This window comes from Triticum dicoccoides, chromosome 4A (genome assembly GCF_002162155.2).
Source record: "Triticum dicoccoides isolate Atlit2015 ecotype Zavitan chromosome 4A, WEW_v2.0, whole genome shotgun sequence".
NCBI lineage: Eukaryota > Viridiplantae > Streptophyta > Magnoliopsida > Poales > Poaceae > Triticum > Triticum dicoccoides.
Genome location: NC_041386.1, coordinates 105,789,868 through 105,808,612, shown reverse-complemented (window position 1 = coordinate 105,808,612; position 18,745 = coordinate 105,789,868).

Here is an 18,745-nt window from a genome sequence, read left to right as displayed (position 1 = left end):
AGCCCTAGATTTGTTCTGTCCAAGTTCCGCCTCAAGACGGCGGCGCTTCGTCACGAAAGCTTCCTCCTGATTTTTTTTCCAGGTCAAAACACACCATATAGCAGAAGATGGGCATCGGAGGCCTGCCAGGGAGCCCATAAGGTAGGGGGCGCGCCCCCACCCTTGTGGATGGCTGGGGGGGGGGCCCTCTGGTACTTTCTTCGCCCAATATTTTTTATATATTCTAAAATAATTCTCCGTGAAGTTTCAGGGCTTTTGGAGTTGTGCAGAATAGGTCTCTAATATTTGCTCCTTTTTCAGTCCAGAATTCCAGCTGCCGGCATTCTCCCTCTTCATGTAAACCTTGTAAAATAAAAAAGAAAAGACATAAGTATTGTGCTATAATGTGTAATAACAAACCATAATGCAATAAATATCAATATAAAAGCATGATGCAAAATGGATGTATCAACTCCCCCAAGCTTAGACCTCGCTTGTCCTCAAGCGAAAGTCGAAATCAAAAAATATGAACATTTTCGAAAATTTCTGAATTTTGTGAACATTTTTTTAATTTGGTAACATTCTTCAAAATTGACAAACATTTTTTAATATAGTGAATTTTTTTCTAGAAATTCATGAACAGTTTTTTGGATTTGTAAAAAAGATTGAATAGACAAACATTTTTTGAATCTGTGAGCATTCATCATTTCCTGAACATTTTCAAATGATGAACAATTTTTTAATTCATGAACATTTTAACAATTAGTAAATTTTTTTGAAATCCTGAATTGTTTTTGAAAATCAAAAAGAACCTGAAAAACAAAATAAACAAATAAAATCCCAAGGGACTCCCCGCCTCGCACATGGGCTAGCGTGGAGGCTGCATGCTCGAGTGGCTGCCGGCGCGTACGAAGCCATATAGGAGGTCCCGCATATAAACCGTACAACACCAAAACCGTCCCTTCGTTTGTTAGTTGTAAGTTGGCTGGCCCATTATGTCCTTTTCCACAATGTTTTGGGAACCTTAAGCTTGAAATTACTAATCGAGGAGTGCTCCTTCCAAAGATCACTCCCCTTTCCCAGTTTGTGACAAGTGGCGCGCTGCATGTGTCCCACTTGTCGCAATCTGATAGTTTTCCTTTTTTTTGTAGATCTGTTTATTCAAACATTTTATCTCTCAAACCGTGCGTCTAAAATCTCGAACCGTTTTGATTGTTTGATTCCTCGCGTCGAGATCTTCAAAACGAAATCTCATGTTGATAGGTTTTGATAAAAAGAAAATTCACGAAAAACTAGACGAAAAAATCGAATTCGGAGCACGTTCTTTCCTTTTTGGAAGCCGTTTGAAAGGCACGACCATGCCTCTCGCGAAAATAAATTTGTGCCTCCCGCAGAAGCAAAGCCGTGCCTCTCATGGAAGAAAAAAAGAAAATCATTTTTCCATTTTCGAGAGGCACGGCCATGCCTCTCATGTAAGTAAAACCGTGCCTTCACACAAAAAAAGAGAAATCATGTTTTTCCATTTCCGACGCGGAAGCAAAACCGTGCCTTTTGCGAAAAAAAGAGAAACCACGGTTTTTTCCGTTTTCGAGAGGCACGACTGTTCCTCTCACGGAAGCTAAACCATGCCTCTCAAGGAAGAAAAAAAAGAAAACATGTTTTTTCCGTTTTTGAGAGGCAAGGCCGTGTTTCTCGCTGAAGCAAATTTGTGCCTCTCGCGGAAGAAAAAAAAACATGCCTCTCATGGAAAAACGTGTTTTTTCGTGCAATTTTTTTCAAATTTGTTTTTGTGGAAAAGCAAATGAAGACCAGTCGAAAACCAAAAAGTCAAAAAACTCCAAAAACCCCCATCAAAAAAGCAGAAAAGCGTGGAAAAAAATCCGAAGGGAGCACACAGAGCACGACACGTGGCCACGGCTGAGAGCGCTCTCAGCCTACAACATGTGATCATTGGGGAGGCGCCAGTTTTTTTCCGTACGTTTCCTTTTCCTTTTTTCCTTCTCCTTTCCTTTTTTATTAACTTGCGATTTTTTTCCTATTTATGTATTTTTCTTTTTAAAATTTATGAAATATTTGTAAATACTCGAGCTAATATAGAATTCGTCAATTATTTTCAAATTCTTCACCTTTTTCCTAAATTCATGAACTGTTTCTGAATCCATGAAACTCTTCCCAATCCGTGAATTCTTTGAAAATTCATGAACTCTTCTAGAATTCCTGAACATTTTTTCTAAGTTTTAAACTTTTTACCATATTCATTTTTTCCAAATGCATGAAAATTTCCCAGATAAATGAATGTTATTTTGAATTTCTGATTTTTTTTCAAATTTCATAAACCTTTTCAAATTTCGTGATTTTTTCAACCCATAAATTTTCAATTGATGTGTAAATAGTTTTTTGAATTTATGATTCTTTTTGAAAACTTTTTGGTAAAATTTAATAGTCGACTACCTGGTCAGTGGCGCATGTTCATGGTCAACGGTCTACCATCGACCTGGGATCGTGTGACGAAAGATCTGGGCGGTTCGTATTTAGCGCTTCAGGCGCTGGTTGTAGTTCGTTCTGCAAACCGAAGCACGTGTCCCTTAGTTTTGGGCCAGCCCATTAATTTATTTTCTTCTATTTCGAAACTCCAAAAAGGGGCGTGAGAAAGTGCGGGTGACTAGGGTCGAACCCGATATCTCAATGTTGTGTGCGAACTAAAATAACCACCACGCCAACTTGTCAGTGGTTCAAATCCATGAACTTTTTTTTTAAGTTTTGGTGAACTTTTCTTAGATATCATTGTTGTTTTATATTCAATGTACTTGTTTCAATTTGATGATTTTTTTTCACATTTGGTGACTTTTTTCAAAATTGATGATTTTTGAAATTTGATGAACTATTTTTAAAAATTGATGAACTTTTGTGATTTTGTGATTTTTTCTTCTAAATTGATGAACTTTGTTTAAATTTAATGAACTTTTTTTCAACTTTTCTGTACTTTTTAAAAAAATTCTATGAAGTTTTTTGAGATCATGATTTTTTTTCAGTTTTTCTGAAATGTTTTTTCGAAATTGATAAACTTTTTCCAAATCGTTGAATGTTTTAGAATTCAATGATTTTTTAAAAATTCATTGAACTTTTCTGAAATTTGATGAGCATTTTTCTAAATTGATGAACTTTTTTTTCAAAAAACAATTGAACTATTTTTCAAAATTGATGATCTTTTTTCAATACCATTGTTTTTTTTTCAAATTCTTCAACTTTTTCCTAAATTCATGAACTATTTCTGAATCCATGAAACTCTTCCCAATCCGTGAATTCTTTGCAAATTCATGAACTCTTCTAGAATTCCTGAACATTTTTTCTAAGTTTTAAACTTTTTACCATATTCATTTTTTTCAAATGCATGAAAATTTCCCAAATAAATGAATGTTATTTTGAATTTCTGAATTTTTTCAAATTTCATGAACCTTTTAAATTTCTTGATTTTTTCAACCCATAAATTTTCAATTGATGTGTAAATAGTTTTTTGAATTTATGATTCTTTTTTAATTTTTCATAAACTTTTTGGTAAAATTTAATAGTCGACTACCTGGTCAGTGGCACATGCTCGTGGTCAATGGTCTACCATCGACCTGGAATCGTGTGACGAAAGATCTGGGCGGTTCGTATTTAGTGCTTCACGCGCTGGTTGTAGTTGGTTCTGCAAACTGAAGCACGTGTCCCTCAGTTTTGGGCCAGCACATTAATTTATTTTCTTCTATTTCGAAGCTCCAAAAAGGGGCGGGAGAAAGTGCGGGTGACTAGGTTCGAACCCGATATCTCACTGTTGTGTGGGAACTAAAATAACCACCACGCCAACTTGTCAGTGGTTCAAATCCATGAACTTTTTTTAAGTTTTGGTGAACTTTTTTAGATATCATTGTTGTTTTATATTCAATGTACTAGTTTCAATTTGCTGATTTTTTTTCACATTTGGTGACTTTTTTCAAAATTGATGAACATTATAAAATTTAAATAAACTTTTTTTTGAAATTTGATGAACTATTTTAAAATTGATGAACTTTTTTTAGTTTTTGTGATTTTTTCTTCTAAATTGATGAACTTTGTTTAAATTTAATGAACCTTTTTTTAACGTTGCTGTACTTTTTTTAAAAATTCTATGAAGTTTTTTGAGATCATGATTTTTTCAGTTTTTCTGAAATGTTTATTCGAAATTGATAAAAAATTTCCAAATCGATGAATGTTTTACAATTCAATGATTTTTTTTTAAATTCAATGAACTTTTCTGAAATTTGACGAGCATTTTTCTAAATTGATGAACTTTTTTTTTTCAAAAAACAATTGAACTATTTTTCAAAATTGATGGTCTTTTCTCAATAGCATTGATTTTTTTAGTAGGGCAACATTTGTTTTGCATGCTCATGAACCTTTCCTGGAATCTGCGAAGTTTCAATTTTCTTTAAAGAAAATGATGTATGAGCGGCTATAGTAGTTGTTAAAGAATTGTAGATGTATTAAGTCACTTGCAACGACATGCCCAATTGGTTAGCCAAAAACCTGTAGTAATTGTAGGGCGTGAGTTCGACTCGTCACGGGAGCACATTTTTTGTGTGGTTATATTTAGCGTTTTTATTGCTATTCTATGTGTTGCGTGTGTAGTGAGCGCTGGTTGTGTTCCGCGGTGCTAGCAGTGTTGAATAGGAGTCCCCAGGGACAAGCGCTAGTCCTTAATGGGCCACCCCAACTACTATTTGCGTGAACACAGTCGGCTGACGATCTGGCGGGCAAATCGTATTTGGGGCTGCACGCGCCGGTTAACATGCATTTCGTTAATGGGCGCCTGCAGCGCATAGCACTTCCCGCGAGCTGGGTCGGCCTGTTTAGTTTTTTTTCATTTGTTAAATCGCAAACAATAGGGAGCTAGGTGGGATTCGAACCCACGATCTACTGATTTCAGGTGGTCATAATAACCACCCACCCACCTCCTTCAGACGTGACTGATTGCCCGCTTTTGGGTTGATTTACTTATAGTTTTTTCGAACAAATTTGTGTAGTTTTTTCTTTTTTAATTTTTTTCTTCATTCTTACACTTTTTGATAAATGATAAATTCCCGAACTATTTTTCAGTGTCGTGATTTTTTTTAACTTGAAGAACTTTTTTTAAATTGATTAACTTTTTCCAAAATGTGTGCATTGTTTTTCAAATTCTGTGAATTGTTTTCAAAATTGATGAATTGTTTTTTCTAATTTGTGAACTTTGATTCAGAATTAATGAACTTTTTTCTAATTTTGTGAACTTTTTTCAAAATTGATGAACTCTTTTTTCAAATTTGAGAAAAAATGGAAATAGATGATTCTTTTAATAGTCGTTGAACTTTTTTAGAAATTTGTAATCTTTTCTACAAAATTCATGAAGTTTTTTGAATCACATGAAATTTTTCGAAATTCGGAAGTATGTTTCCATTCTTGTGAACTTTTTTGTAGCAACTTTATGCTTTTTTACAATTTTACGTTTTGTTTTTTCAAATGATTTATATTGGTCCAAAATATATGTTAATGTTGTACTAAGCGGAGTGCTGCATAGCACAGTTTTTGTTGTGTAGACAACAAAGCAATCTGGTCCGTTGGGGACGTTGGTTGTCTTATCAACTCCTTAGCTGACCGATGTTGGTTTGATTCCCAGCCTCCCCATTTACAGTTTACCCTTTTCTCTTTGCGTCTGTTTTTCTCGCAGATTGCTAGGCTGGCCCATTAGGTGTCGCACGCGGACGCCAGCTGCGCTTAGCGGCGCTGAATGCGCCGAATAGGAGCTCCTGATCTGCCGCGGAAGGTTTGCCTGATTTGGGCCGGCCCAGGCGAGCTGATATGTCTCTTTTATGGATGTGTTTTTTTTCATGTTTGTTTTGCTTTCCTTCTTTACCGTTGTTTACGCTTTCAAATATTCAAAATAAATATATTACAAAATCAATCTACACAAAAACATTTGATAAATGTTGATCGGGCATTTAAAAAATGTTAAATGTGTATAGAGAAAATGTTTATCACGTACACAAAAAAAGTATACAAACAAAAAATATTTTCTGTAAAATAATTTGACCATGTATTTAAAAAATGTTGATCAAGCATTTGAAAAACTGTTGAACAAGTGTTCAAAAAATGTTAATCAAGCATTTAGAAAACATTAAATGTTTATCGAAAAAATATTGACATGTATTTAAAATTTATGAATAGCTTTCATCATGTATATAAAAATGTTAATCAAGGATTTTAAAAAATAATGTTAAACAGAAATTTGAAAAATGTTAATCCAGGGTTTGGGAATTGTTTAATTTGTATAGAAAAATGTTGACCATGTATAATTTTTTTTGAATTTTTAATGATGATTTTTTATGATCGTACATAAAAATGTTAAAGAATTTTTGAAAAATGTTGAAGAAGTATTTGAAAATTTTGAATCAAGCATTTGAAACATGTTAAATGTGTATAGAAAAAAATGTTGACTATGTATTCAAGAAATGATGATTGTTTGATAATGTATATAAAAATGTAATTAAGAAGTTTTGAAAATGTTGAACAAGCGTTTGAAAAATGTTTATTAATTGTTTAGAAAATTTAATGTGTATAAAATATGTTGACTATGTATTAGTATTTTTTATGTTTTTATTTAAAAACAGTTAATCAAGTAATTTTTTAAAGCGTGAAAAATATTAAAAAAAATGTTGACCATGTATTAAAAAAATGTTATTCTTGTATTGGAAAAATATTAAATTGTGTATATAAAAAATGTTGACCATATATTGCTAAAATTCAGAATTAGTATTGGAAAAATATTAGATGAGTATTAAAAAATGTTGTTGACATATTTGTTTAAGAATAATAACCAAAAGAAGAAAGAAAACCGCAAATAGAAACAAAATAAACAAACAGAAAAACCAACATAAAAAACAAAGAAACAAGATGCAAAAAATAATGAAAAAAATGGAGAATAAAAAAATAAAACAAAAAGATCTTCCTCTCTCTCTCTCTTGATTCTCAATACAATGGTCTCTTGGAGATTCATATGATGTAAATCTTTTTGCGGTGTGTTTGCTGGGATCGATGAACTTCTAGTTTATGATCATATCTATCTTTTTATATCCATGAAATTATTTGAGTTTCTTTGATCTCTTTTATGCATGATCTCTTATAGCCTCGTATTTCTTCTCCGATATTTGGATTTTCTTTGGCCAACTAGATCTATTTATCTTGCAATGGGAAGAGGTGCTTTTTAGTGGGTTCAATCTTATGGTGCTTGATCCCAGTGACAAAAAGGGAACCGACACGTATGTATCATTGCTAGTAAGGATAAAACGATGGGGTCTATCTCTACATAGATAGATTTTGTCTACATCATGTCATCGTTCGTATTGCATTATCTGTTTCGCCATGAACTTAATACACTAGATGCATGTTGGATAGCGGTCGATGTGTGGAGTAATAGTAGTAGATGCAGGCAGGAGTCGGTCCACTAATCTTGGACGTGATGCCTATGTAATGATCATTGCCTGGATATCGTCATGAGTATTTAAAGTTCTATCAATTGCCCAACAGTAATTTGTTCACCCACCATTTGCTATTTTTCTCGAGAGAAGCCACTAGTGAAACCTACGGCCCCGAGTCTCTTTCTCATATAATTGCCTTTGCGATCTACTTTTTCCTTGCATTTATTTCCAGATCTATAAAACCAAAAACCCAAAAATACCTTGCTGCAAATTATCCTTATTTATTTTATTTGGCGTTCGATCTATCAATCTACTACAAATTTATCTCGCGTCCGTTTGCCTATCTTGAGGCACCGTACCTCGGAAGGGATTGACAACCCCTTTAACATGTCGGGTTGCGAGAAGTTATTATTTGTGTGCAGGTGTTGTTTACGTTGTGTTGCTTGGTTCTCCTACTGGTTCGATAACCTTGGTTTCACATCTGAGGGAAATACCTACCGCCGCTGTGCTGCATCATCCCTTCCTCTTTGGGGAAATACCGACGTAGCTTCCAGCGACATCAAAAGGAATTTCTGGCGCCATTACCGGGGAGGATCTTCAACATACAGGAGGTTCCTAATCACAAATCTCATCTCCTCACAATTTACATTATTTGTCAGTTGCCTCTCATTTTCCTCTCCCCACTTCACAAAAAATTGCCGTTTTATTCGCCCCTCTTTTTCCGTTCGCCATTTTTTCCCTTCTAGTCTTAGTGGCTAGCGTGCCTACTCCTCCTTTGTCACATAATTTTGAAGTGCTTTACTTCAAGCAAAGACAAGGAGAAAACGTGAAAGATGCTTGGTATAGGCTTATGGAATCTTATCGTATTTCCAATTTAAAGGGGGACACTAAGGTCTTGCTTCGTAATATTTACATAGGATTGGATTTGCATCATAGGCAACTCCTAGATTTTGCCGCTAAAGGGAATTTTATTGAGCTTGATGCCAATGTTGCCTATGAAATTTTAGAAGCAATTTTAGGGATTCCACCTCAAAAGATGGGGTTTACTTTTACCCCAGAGGGAGTTCAAATGCTGGACAAACTTGGTGATTTGCATAAACACATGGTTGAATTACAAAAATATAACGAACCCCTCAAACATCTGAATGGTAGTATAAATCACATGAATACCTTGATTACTCTTTGCAACAAGCGATTGGATATTTTGGATCTAAAGATGGTTTTTTTTCTAGAGAATTTAGGAAAGCGTAAAGAGCCTCCCGGGTTTGAGAAAACCCTTACAAAAGTTGCCAAAACTTCAGATGACAAAACTTAGATCCTTGCTTTATGCCTAGCTAAGGGCGTAAAACTATAGCGCTTGTTGGGAGGCAACCCAATGAATGAAATTTATTTTTGCTTTTTTGCTTCCCTTTTTGAGTGTTAACACAATTATGCTACCGTTATGATTGTGTTTTTTTTATGTTTTAATTAGTGTTTGTGCCAAGTAAAGCCTTTAGGATCTTCTTGGGTGATAGTTGTTTGATCTTGCTGAAAAAACAGAAACTTTTGCGCTTGCGAAAATAATTTTCGTATTTTACCAGAGAGTGATTAAATACCGATTCTACTTGGAGTAGATCAGTATACAAATTTCTTAGGTCTTCCTAATTTTCAGAATTTTTGGAGTTATAGAAGTATTCTAAATAGTCAGATTGCTACAGACTGTTCTGTTTTGATAGATTCTGTTTTCTTTGCGTTGTGTGCTTATTTTGATGGCTCTATGGTTTTCCTTGATGAGTTTTTGCCATAGAAAAGTTGGAATACAGTAGATATAATGCAAGAACAAAATATGAATTGGTTTGATACAACACTTATAGTAGTGATTTCTTTTCTTATACTAACGGATCTCAAGAAGGTTTTGTTGAGTTTTGTGTGATTGAAGTTTTCAAGTTTTGGGTTATCTTACGATGGATGAAGGAATAAGGAGTAGAAGAGCCTAAGCTTGGGGATGCCCTGGCATCTCAATCTATTATCAAAAAATGAGCAACCAACTAAGCTTGGGGATGCCCCCGAGTGGCATCCCCTCTTTCTTTTAACGACCATCGGTATTTTACTTGAAGCTATATTTTTATTCGTCACATACTATGTGTTTTGCTTGGAGCATCTTGTATGATATGAGTCTTTGCTTTTTTTTATTTTGTGTTTTAAGTCTTGATTCCTTGCTGGACACACGTATTTGGTTGAGCCAAAATTATGTCATAATTTGTTAGAATTGCTCTCTCTACTTCACTTAAATCTTTTATGAGATATGGACTTTCTCTAGTGCTTCACTTATATCTTTTTGAGCATGGTGTGCTTAGTATTTTTTAAGAAATGCTCTCTTGCTTCAGTTAGGTTTATTTGAGAGTTAGTAATTTTTTTAAGAAATTCTCTCTTGCTTCACTTAAATTAATTTGAGAGAAAGAAAGAAATATTATGCTCATGATCTTCACTTATATTTGTTTGATCTTGTCAAAAGCAACACATGAAAATTAGTTCCAAAGTGATAGATATCCAAGAAGGATATAATAAAAACTTTCATGAAGATCATTGGACAAAATAAACTTTATTCTTAGTAATAGTTTGAGATATGATGATGTAATATGTGAGTCATCTCGATGAGTAATTTTCTTTAGTAAGAATATTGGTGTTAAGGTTTGTGATTCCCTATGCAAGCACGAAAGTCAATAATTGTGCAATGAAATTATATCCTACTTATGGTGCATTATTCGGTGTTAATTATGCTTAATGCTCGCTTATGAGATTATTTGTTTCTTGGTTGGTCGCTTCTCAATCTTTTGCTAGCCTTCATTTTGCACTAAGTATGATCACTACTTGTGCATCCAAAATCCTTTAACCTAGTTTTGCCACATGAGTCCACTATATCTACCTATATACGGTATTATTTTGCCATTCTAAGAAAATTTGCATGTGCCATCTCTAATTTTCAAAATAAACTTCTCTTTTGTGTGTTCGTTTCGCTCGCGGAGCGATGAGGGGTGGCTAATATTTTCCATGCTAGATGTGTTATTCTCATGATGAGTGTTTATTCACTTGTCATTGCACGAGAGTAAGGCAAAGGTATTAGGTATGCCCAGTCCTGAAATGAAAAAATGAATTTACTTTCTGTTATCAAATAATAAATTCCTTGGAAAGTGTTGGTATGGAAGGCACCTGTGGATACGGTTAGCCATGGAAAGTGAAAGTATGGTGGAAAAAGGAATAAACTTTATTTTCTATTTGGGAACCGCCTATGATATATCTAAGCATGGAAAGTATTGAGAACTCTGAGTCGTTTTCGTTGGTGGGATGGATACACCTCCCAAAATGTTTTTATCTCTAAGTTTTTCGCTTTGAGCTCTGGCACCTCTACAAATCCCTACTTCCCTATGCGAAGAGCCTTTCTTTTACTTTATGCAATTTTTATTTTTAATTTGAGTATCCATATTCTCTTATAAAAGCACCAACTAGGAGGCAATATGATCGTACTTGAGTATTGGGTGTAGTTAATATGCGAGTGTGTTTCATGAATGGATCAATGGTTGAGCATGATGGGCTAGGGATAACTTATTTTACCGTTGATATTTTGAAAGACATGGTTGCTTGTTGATATGCTTGAGTATTTAAATTATCATGTAAAAACTAGACTATTGCTTTGAACAATATAAAAGTCCAAATGTCCATGCTATAAAAAAGAAATATGATATGACATGTTAGGCAGCATTCCACATCAAAAATTATGTTTTTATCACTTCCCTACTCGAGGACGAGTAGGAGTTAAGCTTGGGGATGCTGATACGTCTCCAACGTATCTATAATTTTTTATTGTTCCATGTTGTTATATTATCAATCTTGGATGTTTTATAATCATTTTATATCATTTTTTGGTACTAACCTATTGACATAGTGCCAAGTGTTAGCTGTTGTTTTTCCATGTTTTTTACATCGCAGAAAATCAATATCAAACGGAGTCCAAATTCCACAAAACTTTAGGGAGATTTTTTATGGACCAGAAGGAACATAATGGGCCTTGGCTGCGCCTGCGAGGTGCTCTAAGGAGAGCACAACCCACCAGGGTGCGCTAGGAGGCCCAGACGCGCCCTGGTGGGTTGCGCCCACCTCAGGTGCCCCCGGACCACCTCTTTGCTCTATTACCCCAATATTCCAGAAGCCCTAAGTGAGTCGACGAAATATTCATCCAGCCGCCGCAGAGTCCAGAACCACCAGATCCAATCTAGACACCATCTTGGATGGGGTTAACCACCTCCATTGGTGCCTCTCCGATGATGAGTGAGCAGTTCTTTGTAGACCTTCGGGCCCATAGTTAGTAGCTAGATGGCTTCCTCTCTCTCTCTCTCTTGATTCTCAATACAATGGTCTCTTGGAGATCTATATGATGTAACTCTTTTGCGGTGTGTTTGTTGTGATCGATGAACTTTGAGTTTATGATCAGATCTATCTTTTTATATCCATGAAAGCATTTGAGTTTCTTTGATCTCTTTTATGCATGATCCCTTATAGCCTCGTATTTCTTCTCTGATATTTGGGTTTTCTTTAGCCAACTTGGTCTATTTATATTGCAATGGGAAGAGGTGCTTTGTAGTGGGTTCGATCTTACGGTGCTTGATCCCAATGACAGAATGGGAACCGACACATATGTATCGTTGCTACTAAGGATAAAATGATGGCGTCTATCTCTACATAGATAGATCTTCTCTACATCATGTCATCGTTCTTATTGCCTTACTCCGTTTCTCCATGAACTTAATACACTAGATGCATGCTGGATAGCGGTCGATGTGTGGAGTAATAGTAGTAGATGTAGGCAGGAGTCGGTCTACTAATCTTGGACGTGATGCCTATGTAATGATCATTGCCTGGATATCGTCATGAGTATTTGAAATTCTATCAATTGCCCAACAGTAATTTGTTCACCCACCATTTGCTATTTTTCTCGAGAGAAGCCACTAGTGAAACCTATGGCCCCCAGGTCTCTTTCTCACATAATTGCCTTTGCGATCTACTTTTTCCTTGCATTTATTTTTAGATCTATTAAATCAAAACCCAAAAAATACCTTGCTGCAATTTATCCTTATTTATTTTATTTGGCATTCGATCTATTAATCTACTACAAATTTATCTCATGTTCGTTTGCCTATCTTGAGGCGTCGTACCCCGGAAGGGATTAACAACCCCTTTAACACGTCGGGTTGTGAGAAGTTGTTATTTGTGTGCAGGTGTTGTTTACATTGTGTGGCTTGGTTCTCCTACTAGTTCGATAACCTTGGTTTCACATCTAAGGGAAATACCTACCGCCGCTGTGCTGCATCATCTCTTCCGCTTTGGCGAAATACCGACGTAGCTTCAAGCGACATCAACTTCCTATTAATTGCAAAAATGACCAAAACTATGTTTGTTAACTCTCAACAACTTTTATTCATCATATTATTTATATGTGAAGTCATTACTCTCCATAAGATCAATATATGATCTTTTTATTTCTTTATTCTTCTTTTATTTTAGTCCCTCAAGATCATAGCAAGATAGCAAAGCCCTCAACTCAAAACTACTCTTTATTATAAACTCAAGGACTCGATTACATAGATAGATCTTGAAACAAAACTCAAAGCTAGATCATACTAAAAGTTTATTCTACTAGATCAAGATAATACCAAAAGGATTGAACTAAGAAAAATGATAAAGGTAAAGGTGTGATGGTGATACGATACCGGGGCACCTCCCCCAAGCTTGGCAGTTGCCAAGGGGAGTGCCCATACCCATGTATTTATATCTCTTTCTTAGGAGGTGGTGATGATGGAGTTGTTGATGTAGTAGGATTCTCATCCATCTTCCAAGGCATAGGATCACCGTCATAGAAAGATGAACGAGTCTCCGGGATACTCAAATCTGCAGCCAAACTCATCCTCTTAAATATGTATTCATACTCACAATTTCAGTTTTGCAGGTCATAGATATGAGCTTGGAGATGCTCAATTTTCTCATGAAGCTTGAAGATGGCCTCCCCGATGTTCTTGGCATCCAGCCTATGATTGTTGGTGAACTCCGTGATCATCAAGTGATTGGTGTTGCGTCCATGTTCCACCATCCATTGGCACTTGAAAACTTGCTGCTCCATTGCTTTGAGTCGTGTCTCCATGCTTCCGGTCTTATTCGGCCCTTCACATTGCGAATGTGCAGCACCCCCTCATGCATCTCAATGGCTTGAGGGTGTCGCAGCACCTCCGCAAGGTAGGGGTTGATGACCTTCTCGAAAAACTTGTCCTTGGGGGTGCTTCGAGACGTCATGGTGATCTAGATCTGTCAGAAAAATAGCTCGAAACAAGAACAGATGATTTTGTCGTAGTACGGTGGTGAAAACCTTTGGGAGATTATATAATGAATTCTTACCGACCAAAAGAAGTATTGTGCAAGAAAACGGAGTCCGGGGGGCACACGAGGTGGCCATAAGGCAGGGGGCATGCCCAGGGGGTAGGGCGCGCCCTCCACCCTTGTGGTCTCCTCATGCATCTGTCAGGCTACTTTTAATTTTCCTATTTTTTTAATATTCCAAAATGGAGAAAAAATTTCCATTAGAACAGTTTTGGACTCGGTTTACTTACCGTACCACATACCTATTCCTTTTCGGAGTATGAAACGTTCTGGAAAGTATCCCTTATGTACTCCTCTGATGTTGTGCTATTAATTATATTGATCTCAACATTTATGGGAGTACCTAAGATATAATGTTTGATTCTTTGACCGTTTACCACCTTCGGATTTGCGCCTTTGGCGTTGTTGATTTTTATGGCACCAGAATGATAGACCTCCATGATAATGTAAGGACCTTCCCATTTAGAGAGAAGCTTTTCTACAAAAAATCTTAAACGAGAGTTGTATAGCAAAACATGATCACCTGTATTAAACTCACGCTTTTGTATCCTTTTTTCATGCCATCTTTTAACCTATTCTTTAAACAACTTGGCATTCTCATAGGCTTGGGTTCTCCATTCATCAAGTGAACTAATGTCAAATAACCTCTTCTCACCGGAAAGTTTGAAATCATAGTTGAGCTCTTTGATTGCCCAATAAGCTTTATGTTCTAATTCGAGAGGTAAGTGACATGCTTTTCCATAAACCATCTTATATGGAGACATACCCATAGGGTTTTTATAAGCAGTTCTGTAAGCCCATAATGCATCATCAAGTTTCTTAGACCAATTCTTTCTAGACCTATTAATACTCTTTTGCAAAATCAATTTAATCTCTCTATTGCTCAATTCTACTTGACCGCTAGACTGAGGGTGATATGGAGATGCAATTCTATGGTTAACATCATACTTGGTAAGCATTTTACGGAAAGCACCATGAATAAAATGTGAACCACCACCAGTCATTAAATATCCAGGGATTCCATACCTCAGAAAAATAACTTTTTTAAGCATCTAGTCATTCTTTATAAAGGTGTGGGTCATCCCAAAAGTAATATCTTAAATCATAGAAGAACTTTTTATTTTGCTGGTATGTGAAACTAGGTGGTATAAATTTAGCAACAATATACCAAGGAGTATTACGAGAAGCATTTATGACAGCTAATTGCTCATCAGGAAAGCTATCATCAATAGGCAGTGGGTCATCAAGATCATTTCCTAACCTAGACAAGTTGTCTGCAACGGGGTTCCCAGCTCCCTTTCTATCAATAATATGCAAATCAAATTCTTGTAACCAGAGAACCCATCTAATAAGTCTAGGTTTAGCATCTTTCTTTTCCATAAGATATTTAATAGCAGCATGATCAGTGTGAACAGTCACTTTGGAACCACCAATATAAGATCTGAACTTATCACAAGCAAATACAACCGCTAAAAATTCTTTTTCAGTAGTAGCATAATTTCTCTGGGCACTGTCTAGAGTTTTACTAGAATAATGAATAACATTCAAATTTCTTGTCAACTCTTTGTCCGAGAACGACACCAACAACATTATCACTAGCATCACACATAATTTCAAAGGGTAAATTCCAATCAGGCGGTTGAACAATAGGTGCAGAAACCAAGGCTTTCTTAAGTATTTCAAATGATTCTACACAATCATCATCAAAAACAAAAGGAACATCTTTTTGCAAGAGATTAGTGAGAGGCCTAGAAATTTTAGATAAGTCTTTGATAAACCTCCTATAGAAACCAGCATGACCAAGGAAACTTCTTATACCTTTGATATCTTTAGGACACGACATCTTTTCAATAGCATCTACTTTAGCTTTATCAACTTCAATACCTCTTTCAGAAATTTTATGCCCCAAGACAACACCTTCATTAACCATAAAGTGGCACTTCTCCCAATTCAAGACAAGATTAGTTTCTTCACATCTCTGCAAAACTTGATCAAGGTTGTGATAACCCACAAGTATAGGGGATCGTTTGTAGCCTTCTTTGATAAATAAGAGTATTGAACCCAACGAGGAGCTAAAGGTAGAACAAATATTCCCTCAAGTTCTATTGACCACCGATACAACTCTACGCACACTTGACGTTTGCTTTACCGGAAACAAGTATGAAAATAGTTTGTAGGAGTGATGCTAGAACTACTTTGCAAGAACAAAACTAGAAGTACTTTGCCAGATAATAAAAGTTAGGTGTTTAGTAAAAGGGTTTGTGTCAACAAGAAAGTTATTTGTCCCTAGGCAATTGATAACAAGTACCGGTAATCATTCTTGCAATTCTATATGAGGGAGAGGCATGAGCTAACATACTTTCTCTACTTGGATCATATGCACTTAGGATTGAAACTCTAGCAAGCATCTGCAATTACTAAAGATCATTAAGGTCGTGAAACCCAACCATAGCATTATGTATCAAGTCCTCTTTATCCCATACGCCATAGCCCACATACTCGAGTTTAAGCTTCTGTCACTCTCGCAACCCACCATAAGTGAACCATGAACATATTGCAACACCCTATAGTGGGGGCCCCTCATGTTTGCGCAAGAACGGGGGGCACCGTAGGACAGCACCATAAATAAAATATACAATCATACCAACCAAGATCACGATTAACCCACAGGACAAAATAGATCTACTCAAACATCATAGGATAACCATAAATCATTGGGAAATAATATATGGAGTTGAGAACCATGTTTAAGTGGAGATTAAAGCGGGGGGTGGGGGGTGTTACGCCGCTGCATAGAGGGAGATAGAGTTGGTGTTGACGGTAGCAAGATTGTTCATGTAGATCACCGTCCCGATCATTGACCCGGCGGCACTCCGGCGCCACTGGGAGAGAGGGGGAGAGAGCCCCCTCCTTCTTCTTCTTCCTTGGCCTCCCCACTAGATGGGAGGAGTGTTCCCCATCTGGTCCATGGCCTCCATGGCGGCGCAGGGGCGGGAGCCCCTCCGAGATTGGATCTCCCTCTCTGTTCTCTTCTGTTTCGCATTTTTCAGATCTGGCCGAAAACCGTTTCTTATATTCCCGGAGATCCATTAGTCCGATTTGCGCTGAGATTTTAACACGATTTTTTTCCAGATATAAGCTTCCTTGTGCCCAAAGTAGAGCTCCAACCGATGTTCGATGAGGGCACAACCCACCACCACAGGCTAGGGGCCTTCGGCGCGCCCTGGTGTCTTCTGGGCTATGTGGGCCTCCGTTTGCGGTGATTCCAACTCCCAAAAATCACATATATTCCAAAATAATTCTTTGTGAAATTTTATTGCATTTGGACTTCGTTTGATATGGATACTCTGCGATACAAAAGACATGCAGAAAACAGGAACTAGCACTGGGCACTGGATCAATATGTTAGTCCAATAAATCATATAAAAAGTTGCCAAAAATATGTGAAAGTTGTATAATATTGGCATGAAACAATCAAAAATTATAGATATGACGGAGACGTATCAGGTTGCATAAGCAATCATCAAAAAAGTTCCATAAATGGAGAAATCATCCATGAAAACCTCAACAATTTTTTCACAAAAGTCAAAGAATATAGCAGTCATACATCTTTGAAAGGTAGCAGGTGCATTGCATAAACCAAAAGGCATATGTCTATAAGCAAAAGTACTCAAAGGGCAAGTAAAAGTGATATTTTCTTGGTCCTCTTTTGACATAGGTATTTGAGAGAAAACAGAATAACCATCTAGAAAGCAAAAATGTGTATGTTCGATAGTCTTTCTAGCATTTGGTCAATAGAAGGTAGAGGGTAATGATCTTTTCTAGTAGCTTTGTTTAATTTGCAAAAATCAATTACCATTCTATAACCTGTAACATTTTTGTGTGGAATCAATTCATTCTTATCATTAGGAACAACAATAATACCTCCCTTCTTAGGGACACAATGAACATGACTTACCCATCTACTATCAGCAATAGGATAAATTATACCTGCCTCCAGAAGCTTTAGTATTTCATTTCATACCACTTCTTTCATATTAGCATTTAACCGTCATTGATGATCAACAACTAGTTTAGCATCAGGCTCCATATTAATTTTGTGCTGACATAGAGTGGGACTAACGCCCTTAAGATCATCAAGAGTGTATCCAATAGCGGCACTGTGCTTCTTTAGAGTTTTCAATAATTTCTTTTCATCATGCTCTAAAAGGTTAGCACTAATAATAACATGATATATCTTCTTTTCATCGAGATAAGCATATTTCAAATATTAGGTAATTGTTTAAGCTGAAACACGGGATCACCCTTGGGTGGAGGAGGATCCCCAAGGATTTCAACAGGCAAATTGTGTTTCAAAAGACGCCCTTGATTAAACAATATTTCATCTAATTCCCTTCTTTCATTCATAAACATATCATTTTCATGGTCTAGCAAATATTGTTCTAAAGGATCAGTAGGAGGCACGGCAATAGAAGCAAGACCAATAATTTCATCCTTACCAGGCAATTCTTTATCATGGGGTTGTCTACGAAATTTAGAGAAATTAAAATCATGAGACATATCCCCAAAACTTACAGTAACAATTTCCTTCTCACAGTCTATCTTAGCATTAACAGTATTCAAGAAAGGTCTACCAAATATAATGGGACAAAAATCATCTTGTGGAAAACTAAGAACAAGAAAATCAGTAGGGTATTTTATTTTCCCACACAAGACTTCAACATCTCTAACAATCCCAATTGGTGATATAGTATCTCTATTAGCAAGCTTAATAGTAACACCAATATCTTCTATCTCAGCAGGTGCAATATTATTCATAATTTCTTGATATAAGGTAAAATGAATTGCACTCACACTAGCACCCACATCACATAAGCCATGATGACAATGAT